The sequence below is a fragment of the Palaemon carinicauda genome, chromosome 26 (assembly GCF_036898095.1).
Source record: "Palaemon carinicauda isolate YSFRI2023 chromosome 26, ASM3689809v2, whole genome shotgun sequence".
Classification (NCBI taxonomy): Eukaryota; Metazoa; Arthropoda; class Malacostraca; order Decapoda; family Palaemonidae; genus Palaemon; species Palaemon carinicauda.
In genome coordinates this window covers 102991804-103005305 of record NC_090750.1, presented here as the reverse complement: position 1 = coordinate 103005305, position 13502 = coordinate 102991804, and the positions used below count along the sequence as shown (strand labels likewise).

The 13502-nt window shown below is 38.5% G+C and overlaps 1 long non-coding RNA gene across 4 annotated transcripts; it reads left to right on the top strand.

Moving 5' to 3' along the window:
* The first annotated feature begins 8674 nt into the window (after nt 1-8674).
* On the top strand, nt 8675-13502 carry LOC137619734 (uncharacterized). 4 transcript variants are annotated; one of them, XR_011039964.1, is made up of 5 exons: nt 8717-8788; nt 11314-11452; nt 11867-12277; nt 12320-13335; nt 13488-13502. It is a non-coding gene; the product is annotated as an uncharacterized lncRNA (long non-coding RNA). The 4 variants fall into 4 exon arrangements; XR_011039965.1 differs by having other exon boundaries at nt 11867-12792; nt 12940-13335; XR_011039966.1 differs by having other exon boundaries at nt 8675-8788; nt 11364-11452; nt 11867-13335.

The window sequence follows — 13502 nt, the reverse complement described above, 5'->3', positions numbered from 1 at the left end:
ACTCGAATGAGGTCAGTCAGTGTACCCTGTTGTCAGGGGACGACTCGAATGAGGTCAGTCAGTGTACCCTGTTGTCAGGGGATGACTTGAATGAGGACAATTATTGTACCCTGTTGTCAGGGGACGACTTGAATGAGGACAGTCAGTGTACCCTGTTGTCAGGGGACGACTCGAATGAGGACAGTCAGTGTACCCTGTTGTCAGGGGACGACTCGAATGAGGTCAGTCAGTGTACCCTGTTGTCAGGGGACGACTCGAATGAGGTCAGTCAGTGTACCCTGTTGTCAGGGGACGACTCGAATGAGGTCAGTCAGTGTACCCTGTTGTCAGGGGACGACTCGAATGAGGTCAGTCAGTGTACCCTGTTGTCAGGGGACGACTCGAATGAGGTCAGTCAGTGTACCCTGTTGTCAGGGGACGACTCGAATGAGGTCAGTCAGTGTACCCTGTTGTCAGGGGACGACTCGAATGAGGTCAGTCAGTGTACCCTGTTGTCAGGGGATGACTCGAATGAGGACAATTATTGTACCCTGTTGTCAGGGGACGACTTGAATGAGGACAGTCAGTGTACCCTGTTGTCAGGGGACGACTCGAATGAGGACAGTCAGTGTACCCTGTTGTCAGGGGACGACTCGAATGAGGACAGTCAGTGTACCCTGTTGTCAGGGGACGACTCGAATGAGGACAGTCAGTGTACCCTGTTGTCAGGGGACGACTCGAATGAGGACAATCAGTGTACCCTGTTGTCAGGGGACGACTTGAATGAGGACAATAATTGTACCCTGTTGTCAGGGGACGCCTTAAATGAGGACAATTATTGTACCCTGTTGTCAGGGGACGACTTAAATGAAGACAGTGTACCCTGTTGTCAGGGGACGACTTGAATGAGGACAATAATTGTACCCTGTTGTCAGGACGAGTTCCAGGAAGGAAGGAGAGAGAGAGAGAGAGAGAGAGAGAGAGAGAGAGAGAGAGATTCAAAATCATACCTTCATGGGGGAAGAGGCCTAAGTTTGAACATCATTGTTACTTTGTGAAGACATTTTCCTCAACACACACAGCGATAGGTTATTTTCTTCATAACATTTTGTTGTCATAATTTAAGTATTAAAAAAATCGGGTTTTGGCCCTTTTAACATCTTGATTTTTCTTTCAGATATTCTTTGATATACCAGCCCAGATAGAGGAAGAACCATGAAAGGGGGTGGAGCCACGTAACAGCAGCAGGTGTTGGGAGGACCCGTATCAAAATATTGGCGGTAGGTAATTTCAAAATAATAATCATTTGTATTTATAAGGTATTTTTGCTGTTAGATTATTTTATAAACTATCAAAATATTTGAGGTATATTTAGGGATATCCAATGCGTGGATATAAGGATTTAGACAATTTAAAGTTCATAAAATCACATTATTTAATTCAATATTTATTTCTGTGTGAATTTTTTATGGTGAAAATATTTGGAGTCGTCTTGCTTGTGGGTGTGGGGGTTGGAATAGAGGTATTTTTATATATACTTACTGTTTTTTTTTTCTTTTATTACCTCCACCAACAAAGTTGGATGGGGGTTATGTTTTACCCCTTGTTTGTGGTTGTTTGTTTGTGTGTTTGTGAACAGCTTCCTACCCATAATTTCAAGCGTAGAGTAATGAAACTCGCATGGATTAACTTATGTAAAAAGCTGGAAATTATTAATTTTTGGAAGGTCAAGGTCAAAATTCAAGGTCACGGTCAAGCAAAATGTCCAATTCACGTAATCAGCCACAAGTTTGGACATCGTTGTTACAGAGACTTCAAACTTGGTTCATATTTGAGTGTATGAAAATCAACGCCAGTAAATACATGTTAAGGTCAAAGGTCAAAGTTGAAGAAAAGGTCAAGAAATAAGCTGTTGCGGAAGAGGTCTGCACTCTACTGAGTGCCCCTCTAATTTCCTTCTGATATTCTGGGTTGAAACTAATAAGAAATTGATAAAACTTTAGCATTTTATGATTTTTATTCAGTAGAATTTATCACTTTTCCATACAGTTGTTTAGAATTGGTCAAAAGTGCAAGGTGTAAATATTTCAAGCGTTTAAGGAATATTTTATATATTTTGTAATTATATAATCTCGTAACATTCCTTTAATGGTAGGTTATTTTCTGAAAAAAGAGAGAGAGAGAGAGAGAGAGAGAGAGAGAGAGAGAGAGAGAGAGAGAGAGAGAGAGAGAGAGAGAGAGAGAGGGGGGGGGCTGTAATAGGAGATACTTTGGGATTGCTTACATGCATTTTTCCCTTTCAATTTGACAACTGTCGTTAAAATAACTGACCCAATTATTTAATCCAATATCAGTCACCCTAGATAGAACGTGGTCATGAAAAGCACCTGGTATGGATGGCTTGAAGGCTGAGATGTTAAAGGAAAGGTGTGTGACTGTACTTGAATGGTTGGTGAGAATATTTACTATCAGTTTTAATGTTATCATTAGTATCGGTGTACTGGGTGTGTTCAGGTATTGTTCCGCTATACAAAGGTAAGGGAGATGTGCGTGCGTGTTGTAATTCAAGGGGTATCAGCCTGAGTGTGGTTGGAAAAGTGTATGGTAGAGTACTAATTAATAGAATTAAGGATAAAAGAAGAGGATCCAATCTTGAAAGTGCAGTGTGGTTTTAGAAGAGGTAGGAGAGGTGTGGATCAGATCTTTTTTACAGTTAGGCAGATATGGAAGAAATATTTAATAAAAGGAAGGTGTATTTTGCGTTTATGGACATGGAGAAAGCGTGTGATAGAGTTGATAGGGAAGCGATGGGGAATGTGATGAGGCTATATGGAATTGGTGAAAGGTTGCTGCAAGCAGTGAAGAGTTTATACAGTACATAGGCAGTAAAGCGTGTGTTAGGATAGGAAATGGAGCGAGTGGTTTCCAATGACAGGATTATGGTATCATGTATGTACTTGTTAGTTTATACTGATGTCCCCCTTTCACGTCGCAAATAAACGGTTACCCCTACATATGATGGGCATACTGTGCAGCAATGTGCTTTATGGTGACTGTACTGTTCAGTATTGTGCCTTATGTAGGCCATCCTGTGCTGTATTGTGCCTTATGTAGGCCATCCTGTGCTGTATTGTGCCTTATGTAGGCTATATTGGTAGTATTGTGCCTTATGGTGGCTATACTGTGCAGTATTGTGCCTTATGTAGGCCATACTGTGCTGTATTGTGCCTTATGTAGGCCATCCTGTGCTGTATTGTGCCTTATGTAGGCTATATTGGTAGTATTGTGCCTTATGGTGGCTATACTGTGCAGTATTGTGCCTTATGTAGGCCATACTGTGCTGTATTGTGCCTTGTGTAGGCCATACTGTGCTGTATTGTGCCTTATGTAGGCCATATTGGTAGTATTGTGCCTTATGGTGGCTATACTGAGCAGTATTGTGCCTTATGGGGGCCATACTGTGCTGTATTGTGCCTTATGTAGGCCATCATGTGCTGTATTGTGCCTTATGTAGGCTATATTGGTAGTATTGTGCCTTATGGTGGCTATACTGTGCAGTATTGTGCCTTATGTAGGCCATACTGTGCTGTATTGTGCCTTGTGTAGGCCATACTGTGCTGTATTGTGCCTTATGTAGGCCATATTGGTAGTATTGTGCCTTATGGTGGCTATACTGAGCAGTATTGTGCCTTATGGGGGCCATACTGTGTAGGATTGAGCCTTATTGTGGCCATACTGTGTAGTATTGTGCCTTATGGTGGCCATACTGTGTAGTATTGTCCTTTATGATGGCCATACTGTGCAGTATTGTGCTTTATGGTGGCCATACTGTGTAGTATTATGCTTTATGGTGGCCATACTGTGTAGTATTGTGCTTTATGGTGGCCATACTGTGTAGTATTGTGCTTTATGGTGGCCATACTGTGTAGTACTGTGCTTTATGGTGGCTATACTGTGTTGTATTGTGCTTTATGGGCCATATTGTGTAGTATTGTGCCTTATGGTGGCCATACTGTGGAGTATTGTGCCTTATGGTGGCCATACTGTGGAGTATTGTGCCTTATGGTGGCCATACTGTGGAGTATTGTGCCTTATGGTGGCCATACTGTGTAGTATTGAGCCCTATGGTGGCCATACAGTGTAGCATTGTGCCTTATGGTGGCCATACTGTGTAGCATTGTGCCTTATGGTGGCCATACTGTGGAGTATTGTGCCTTATGGTGGCCATACTGTGTAACATTGTGCCTTATGGTGGCCATACTGTGTAGTATTGAGCCCTATGGTGGCCATACAGTGTAGCATTGAGCCTTATGGTGGCCATACTGTGTAGCATTGTGCCTTATGGTGGCCATACTGTGGAGTATTGTGCCTTATGGTGGCCATACTGTGTAGCATTGTGCCTTATGGTGGCCATACTGTGTAGTATTGAGCCCTATGGTGGCCATACAGTGTAGCATTGTGCCTTATGGTGGCCATACTGTGTAGCATTGTGCCTTATGGTGGCCATACTGTGGAGTATTGTGCCTTATGGTGGCCATACTGTGTAGCATTGAGCCTTATGGTGGCCATACTGTGTAGTATTGAGCCCTATGGTGGCCATACAGTGTAGCATTGTGCCTTATGGTGGCCATACTGTGTAGCATTGTGCCTTATGGTGGCCATACTGTGTAGTATTGAGCCCTATGGTGGCCATACAGTGTAGCATTGTGCCTTATGGTGGCCATACTGTGTAGCATTGTGCCTTATGGTGGCCATACTGTGTAGTATTGAGCCCTATGGTGGCCATACAGTGTAGCATTGAGCCTTATGGTGGCCATACTGTGTAGCATTGTGCCTTATGGTGGCCATACTGTGGAGTATTGTGCCTTATGGTGGCCATACTGTGTAGCATTGTGCCTTATGGTGGCCATACTGTGTAGCATTGTGCCTTATGGTGGCCATACTGTGTAGCATTGTGCCTTATGGTGGCCATACTGTGTAGCATTGTGCCTTATGGTGGCCATACTGTGTAGTATTGAGCCCTATGGTGGCCATACAGTGTAGCATTGTGCCTTATGGTGGCCATACTGTGTAGCATTGTGCCTTATGGTGGCCATACTGTGTAGTATTGAGCCCTATGGTGGCCATACAGTGTAGCATTGAGCCTTATGGTGGCCATACTGTGTAGCATTGTGCCTTATGGTGGCCATACTGTGGAGTATTGTGCCTTATGGTGGCCATACTGTGTAGCATTGTGCCTTATGGTGGCCATACTGTGTAGTATTGAGCCCTATGGTGGCCATACAGTGTAGCATTGTGCCTTATGGTGGCCATACTGTGTAGCATTGTGCCTTATGGTGGCCATACTGTGGAGTATTGTGCCTTATGGTGGCCATACTGTTTAGTATTGTACCTTATGGTGGCCATACTGTGTAGCATTGTGCCTTATGGTGGCCATACTGTGTAGCATTGTGCCTTATGTTGGCCATACTGTGTAGTATTGAGCCCTATGATTGAAGGCCAAGGATATTAAGTTCTTCATTTGTACTTAGGTCTGTGATTTTTATAGTTTTATTTGAATGACCTAATATGTAACCAGTAATGATGCATTGATTGTCCTTAGAATATATCTATTATATTATGCGTTGGTAACTTATTAGTTATCTAAATGGCAAAACATGTAGGCACATATTTTGTAAAGGAATCTGCAGGCATCTTTCAGGATTCTATTGGAGAAGTAGACAGGTTTTCTGTTAACTCATAATTCCCTTGATTTAATGAATGTGGACGTTTTAGTGCCAAGATGTTTCGTCTCTTATCACTAAGTGACATTCTGATTTTCATGATAGGAAAAATGCAGGGATATTAGTACTATTTTGAATTGAGCTAAAAAGTTTCAGTGGAAGCCTTTGTTGAGAAAGTTTAATTTGGACGTTATTACTCAATGAGAGCTCCCCCAAGAGCTCTCAGTTGAACGAAATAACTGGATAAGATTGTTTTTTTCCCATAGTGGTTTAAGTAAAGTCAGGTTTAAAGCAAGCTATTAATAAGGTAATCAAATTTTGATAAGCACAATGATGCAAATAAAGGGAATAATTGAAGTTTGTTTACTCGTTAACGCGCAGAATAGTTCCCGACAACGTATTTTTATTATTATTATTATTATTATTATTATTATTGTTGTTGTTGTTGTTACTTACTTACTTTTATTACTTACTTACTTTTATTACTTACTTATTTAATAGGCTACAACCCTAGTTGGAAAAGCAGGATGCTATATGCCCAAGGGCTCCAACAGGGGAAAATAGCCCAGTGAGGAAAGGAAATAAACAAACTACTACAAGGGAAATAATGAACAATATAAAATATTCTATGAATAGTAAAAACACTAAAATAGATCTTTCATATATAAACTATAAAAACTTAAAACAGAGGAAGAGAAATAAGATAGAAAAGTGCTCCCGACTGTACCCTCAAGCAAGAGAACTCATGCCCAAGGCAGTGGAAGACCACGATACAGTTCAAAGGCCCAAACTAACATTCCACTAGAATCCTTAATCCTAACCTTTTGCTATATTGTAGTTGCCTAACCTTTTTCTATATTGTAGTTGCCTATCCTTTTGCTATATTGTGGTTGCCTAACCTTTTGCTATATTGCGGTTGTCTAACCTTTTGCTATATTGCGGTTGCCTAACCTTTTGCTATATTGTAGTTGCCTAACCTTCTGCTATATTGTGGTTGCCTAACCTTTTGCTATATTGTAGTTGCCTAACCTTTTGCTATATTGTGGTTGCCTAACCTTTTGCTCTATTGTAGTTGCCTAACCTTTTGCTTTATTGTGGTTGCCTAACCTTTTGCTATATTGTGGTTTCCTAACCTTTTGCTATATTTTAGTTGCCCAACCTTTTGCTATATTGTGGCTGCCTAACCTTTTGCTATTTTGTAATTGCCTAACCTTTTGTTATATTGTAGTTGCCTAACCTTTTGCTATATTGTAGTTGCCTAACCTTTTGCTATATTGTGGTTGCCTAACTTTTCGATATATTGTAGTTGCCTAACCTTTTGTTATATTGTGGTTGCCTAACCTTTAGCTATATTGTGGTTGCCTAACCTTTTGCTATATTGTAGTTGCCTAACCTTTTGATGTATTGTGGTTGCCTAACCTTTTGCTATATTGTGGTTGCCTAACCTTTTGCTTTATTGTGGTTGTCTAACCTTTTGCTATATTGTAGTTGCCTAACCTTTTGCTCTATTGTAGTTGCCTAACCTTTTGCTTTATTGTGGTTGCCTAACCTTTTGCTATATTGTAGTTGCCTAACCTTTTGCTATATTGTAGTTGCCCAACCTTTTGCTTTATTGTGGTTGCCTAACCTTTTGCTATATTGTAGTTGCCCAACCTTTTGCTTTATTGTGGTTGCCTAACCTTTTGCTCTATTGTAGTTGCCTAACCTTTTGCTTTATTGTGGTTGCCTAACCTTTTGCTATATTGTAGTTGCCTTTTGCTATACTGTAGCTGCCTAACCTTTTGCTATATTATAGTTGCCTAACCTTTTGCTATATTGTAGTTGCCCAACCTTTTGCTATATTGTAGTTGCCTAACCTTTTGCTTTATTGTGGTTGCCTAACCTTTTGCTATATTGTGGTTTCCGAACCTTTTGCTATATTGTAGTTGCCCAACCTTTTGCTATATTGTGGTTGCCTAACCTTTTGCTATTTTGTAGTTGCCTAACCTTTTGTTATATTGTGGCTGCCTAACCTTTTGCTATATTGTAGTTGCCTAACCTTTTGCTATATTGGAGTTGCCTAACCTTTTGCCATATTGTAGTTGCCTAACATTTTGCTATATTGCAGTTAGCTAACCTATTGCTATATTGTGGTTGCCTAACTTTTTGATATATTGTAGTTGCCTAACCTTTTGTTATATTGTGGTTGCCTAACCTTTAGCTATATTGTGGTTGCCTAACCTTTTGATATATTGTAATTGCCTAATATTTGCTATATTGTAGATACCTAACCTTTTGCTATATTGTGGTTGCCTAACCTTTCGATATATTGTAGTTGCCTAACCTTTTGTTATATTGTGGTTGCCTAACCTTTAGCTATATTGTGGTTGCCTAACCTTTTGATATATTGTAATTGCCTAATATTTGCTATATTGTAGTTACCTAACCTTTTGCTATATTGTGGTTGCCTAACCTTTTGCTACATTGGGGTTCCCTGATGAAAAGATTTTGTTGAATGATTTGATAAATTCTAATTATGAACAGGTAGTTATTCGGCATATGTTTAGTATATATACCCCTCACATGTAACCCCCCTACCCCCAACCCCCTCACAACCTAGAGCAGTGGTTCCCAAACCTTTTTTCCTGTCATTTCCCCCCTGCACCCAGTTCATCCATCCAGATTCCCCCCCTTCATGTGTATGAGGGAAAGAGTAGTGAAAACACACTTGAGACTTTACTAATTTATTTTTCAAATGTGCAAATTTTTATAAGTATGTGAATCATAAGTCCAATCTACATAATAAATATAATTGCCTATAACTGCAGTTCTTTTCATCACAAATGAGAGAAAATATTAACTTTTTATTCGGTTAACTGAAAGATAACCTCGTAAATTATCAAGGAGACCAGTAGTTCGGAAACTAAGCAGTAGATGGCGACACTTTCAAATCAAGGACACTAAAGTGGAAGTAACAGTTCTAGATATCTGTTTCGGATTTTGTTATCCTTGTTCTGTCAGTGTTAAAGCGAAGGCTAAGGAATTTTTTCCGTGAAATTCAGTGTTCTTTGTCAGTGGTGGTGCAGTGACTTCAAAATTTTATGTTGGTGAGTAAAAAGGTTTTATTTTATGTGATGGTGTCATATTTTGGGTTATAAAAAAAGTCGATTAATCCTTTACGTTATTAAATTTGATATCAATACTACTGTGGTTAAGGACACTGGATTACATTATTGGAAGGTTTTGAAAAGGAGTTGCAACTTTGTACGGTGCAAATCTTAAACAGCTTCGCTTAAACTCCCAAGTTAGTACATTCTCCCTTTAATTTTGGTTTTGATTATGGGAGGCAAGTTAGCTTTTGTGTATGTAAGCAGTGATTCGAACAGTGCAATGAAATCCAAGTCTATCTCCTAGTGTTGATTATGCTAACATAGTGTTATTGGATTATCAGTGCTTTACCAAGTTATTCAGATATGTCCAGATTATTAAGTGTTTTATCCTTATTTATTCGCCAGTGTGAATGGCTTTAATGCTCAGTATAAAGGATTAGTGCAATCATTTTTTTCAATAAGCTACATTTGCACTGACTCGCCGCGGTGCCCTTTTAGCTCTCATAAGTTTCCTGCTATCAGATTGGCTAAAATATCTTGTCCAACCAATCGGCGAACAGGAAACTTTTTAGAGCTAAAAGGGCACCCCTGAGAGTCCGTGCAAATCTGCCTCGCTAAAAATAGAGTATAGTCATGCAACGTTACATTGTTTTAATAAGTTTAAGTCAGTGTGTGATCATTCTAAATTTCAAAATTTCCCGTAAAGACTAAAAACGCTGGAATAAATATTGCCTGCCATTTGGTTTTATAAATGGATATATTGACGTTAAGTGAGTTGTATTACTCTCACCAACTCTTAAGATTACTAAGTAAAGTTACGGTCGCGTGTATTTTACTGATATACGGTTGAGAACAGTAATTTTACGGATAATTTTATTAAAATTCCGTCGTTTTGTGTTTAGTTTTATAACTTTGAAATAATTTCCTAAATTTCACTACTGGAATATACTGTGAAACTCTATTTAAAACTGTTTGAAAAGTTTATAAAAAGTCTTTAGTGTTCATTCAAGATTCTTTTAAAAACAATTTTTACTTATGATTAGTTTAATCTTCATAATATCCTATTGACGTAAATGACCTCGGTTAGATTTCGCCACTAATCTTAATATCGAGCTTTTAATTCGATATTTCTCCAGTAGTCTTATTTCACGCTTCAGTCCTCAGCCATGTAGGCCTGGGTCTTCCAACTCTTCTGTGGCGTTATGGAGCTTAGTTGAAAGCTTATATTTCATATATCTAAATAAATATCTTATTATATAGAATACAGTTGCAAAGTTAGAGATGTGGGAAATCAATTTGCCTAGGTTTAATCTAAATCAATTTGTATGTAGAATTTACTCTTGGTAATTTTAAACCTTCAATTCCTTTAAAGCACGGAATTAGCAAATAGAAATGGCTATGAGTTTTGGTGCGTTTAATGAGATTAAGAGTCGAGTGAAAATTTCCATCCATATCCATATACCAAAGGCACTTCCCCCAATTTTGGGGGGTAGCCGACATCAACAAGAACAAAACAAAAAGGGGGACCTCTACTCTCTATGTTCCTCCAGCCTAACCAGGGACTCAGCCGAGTTCAGCTGGTACTGCTAGGGTGCCACAGCCCAACCTCCACATTTCCACCACAGAGTGAAAATTTAGCTTACATGAATGTAAATTATCATAATTTCAGTTGGTTACATGAAGGTAATGAGGACTCAGATTGTTTTCCCAAAGGTGTAATTAAATAACTCTAAGTGTTAAACATTCAATTACACAAAATTAAGATAGATTTAAAGGTGAATAGTTCGGTATTAATCAGAGCTGAAGTGTGGTTTGGGCCACTTAACTTGAAGATAAATATCAGTAGAATTTCGGAGAAAATTTATCCTCGATGTGGTCTGTTATATCGGCTGTAGTGTATAGTTCTACTATTAGCCGATAACTTTGAGCACTAGTGTGGATTATAGTATCATATCAGTGATAATGAAAATTATAACCAGGTAGATCGTTCGTATCATGAGTTCGAGAATTTGAAATTTTAAGCTGTTCAGCGTCAACAAAAGTAAGAAACTATGCCAGGAAGAAAGTGCCTATGTGTGTCATGCTATGTCATACCTTCTTTGTCATATTTTGGAAGAAAGTGCCTATGTGTGTCATGCTGTGTCATGCCTTCTTTGTCATATTTTGTCATGCTTAGTCATGCATTCTACTCTCTAGTTATTTTGTTTCAAATTTATCCTAATGCTAAGCACAGGCATAAAATTAAAGTTATCAAGTTGCTAAAGACTAAGAGTTCCCAGAAATTTGTTTACTGTAGTTTGTGTATCACTGGTTTAAGAATTTTTTGTAACTTTTTAATTTTCTTTTTTAAATTCATAGATCTGACACACCTTCACCACTGCAACCTAAAATCTTTTCCATTCTCTCAAACTACTGGTGGTCCTCTTTTTTTAAATTCATAGATCTGACACACCTTCACCACTGCAACCTAAAATCTTTTCCATTCTCTCAGGTGCTGGTGGTCCTCTTTTTTAAATTCATAGATCTGACACACCTTCACCACTGCAACCTAAAATCTTTTCCATTCTCTCAGGTGCTGGTGGTCCTCAGTTTGGTGTTGATTTGGACATTTATTTGAAACTCTTTGAGAACTTATCTTGGACAGCTTTCTCCATAATCATTGTAAAGTATTTAAAAATTCTCGCTTTTGCTCACGTGTCTCTTATTTTGGATTTGGATTCCTTATATTATACTGAATTTTATGCCTTGCCGACTTAGTTCATTGAAGTTCAGTAATAATTATTAAATTTTTAATCGTATGACCTTCTAGTTCGTTTGATAAAAAGTTCATTGAAGTTCAGTAACTTTTGAAATGCCTTTATTTTTACATTTTAGTTTTTAATATACATCACTGAAGTTCAGGCTAACTATTGAAATTTTTTTATTTGTACGACCTTTTAGTTTTTAATATATATTACATTGAAGTTTAAACTTTTAGAATTTTTATTCGTTAACCCTTTAAGTTCCTATAAAAGTTAGTTAAAGTAAGTTCTAAAGTTTCTTAGCAGAGATATTAAAACTTGAAATTTCTTCCAGGTGGTGTCTGGTGTGGAGCAGAGCTACCAACCTGGAATTATTGTTTAGCCTCTGGATAAATGGAAGTTTTTCAGAGTCAAACTCCTGTGAAGACCTTTCACGACAAACCTCAAATATAGCAACTTCAAGTCGACATCTGTGAAATCTTTCGTCAGGAGGCACTGGGCCTACCAAGCACTGCAGTGTGTTTACTTGCCAAGCTGGTTATTGAAGCTTTTACTCTGCAAATGTTAAAGGTGCCTAGTTTGTTTCAGGTTAATCTGGCAAATGTTAAAAGGTGGCTAGTTTCAGTTTCAGTTTACTATGGCAAATGTTACAGGTGCCTAGTTTGAGTTCCAGTTGCAGTTTAATCTGGAAAATGTTGAATGTGCCTAGTTTCAGTTGCAGTTTAATCTTGACAAATGTTAAAAGGTGGCTAGTTTCAGTTTCAGTTTACTATGGCAAATGTTACAGGTGCCTAGTTTGAGTTCCAGTTGCAGTTTAATCTGGAAAATGTTGAATGTGCCTAGTTGCAGTTTAATCTTGGCAAATGTTAAAAGGTGCCTAGTTTGAGTTCCAGTTAGTTTAATCTGGAAAATGTTAAAAGGTGGCTAGTTTCAGTTGCAGTTTAATCTTGGCAAATGTTAAAAGGTGCCTAGTTTGAGTTCCAGTTTTAGTTTAATCTGGCAAATGTTAAAAGGTGGCTAGTTTTAGTTCCAGTTGCAGTTTAATCTGGCAAATGTTAAAGGTGCCTAGTTTGAGTTCCAGTTGCAGTTTAATCTAGCAAATGTTAAAAGGTGGCTAGTTTAAGAGTTCCAGTTGCAGTTTAATCTGGCAAATGTTAAAGGTGCCTAGTTTGAGTTCCAGTTGCAGTTTAATCTAGCAAATGTTAAAAGGTGGCTAGTTTAAGAGTTCCAGTTGCAGTTTAATCTAGCAAATGTTAAAAGGTGGCTAGTTTAAGAGTTCCAGTTGCAGTTTAATCTGGCAAATGTTAAAGGTGCCTAGTTTGAGTTCCAGTTGCAGTTTAATCTGGCAAATGTTAAAGGTGCCTAGTTTGAGTTCCAGTTGCAGTTTAATCTAGCAAATGTTAAAAGGTGGCTAGTTTGAGTTCCAGTTGCAGTTTAATCTAGCAAATGTTAAAAGGTGGCTAGTTTAAGAGTTCCAGTTGCAGTTTAATCTGGCAAATGTTAAAAGGAGGCTAGTTCAAGAGTTCCAGTTGCAGTTTAATCTGGCAAATGTTAAAGGTGCCTAGTTTGAGTTCCAGTTGCAGTTTAATCTAGCAAATGTTAAAAGGTGGCTAGTTTAAGAGTTCCAGTTGCAGTTTAATCTGGCAAATGTTAAAAGGTGGCTAGTTTTAGTTCCAGTTGCAGTTTAATCTGGCAAATGTTAAAAGGTGGCTAGTTTTAGTTCCAGTTGCAGTTTAATCTGGCAAATGTTAAAGGTGCCTAGTTTGAGTTCCAGTTGCAGTTTAATCTGGCAAATGTTAAAAGGTGACTAGTTTACTAGTTCCAGTTGCAGTTTAATCTGGCAAATGTTAAAAGGTGACTAGTTTACTAGTTCCAGTTGCAGTTTAATCTAGCAAATGTTAAAAGGTGGCTAGTTTAAGAGTTCCAGTTGCAGTTTAATCTGGCAAATGTTAAAGGTGCCTAGTTTGAGT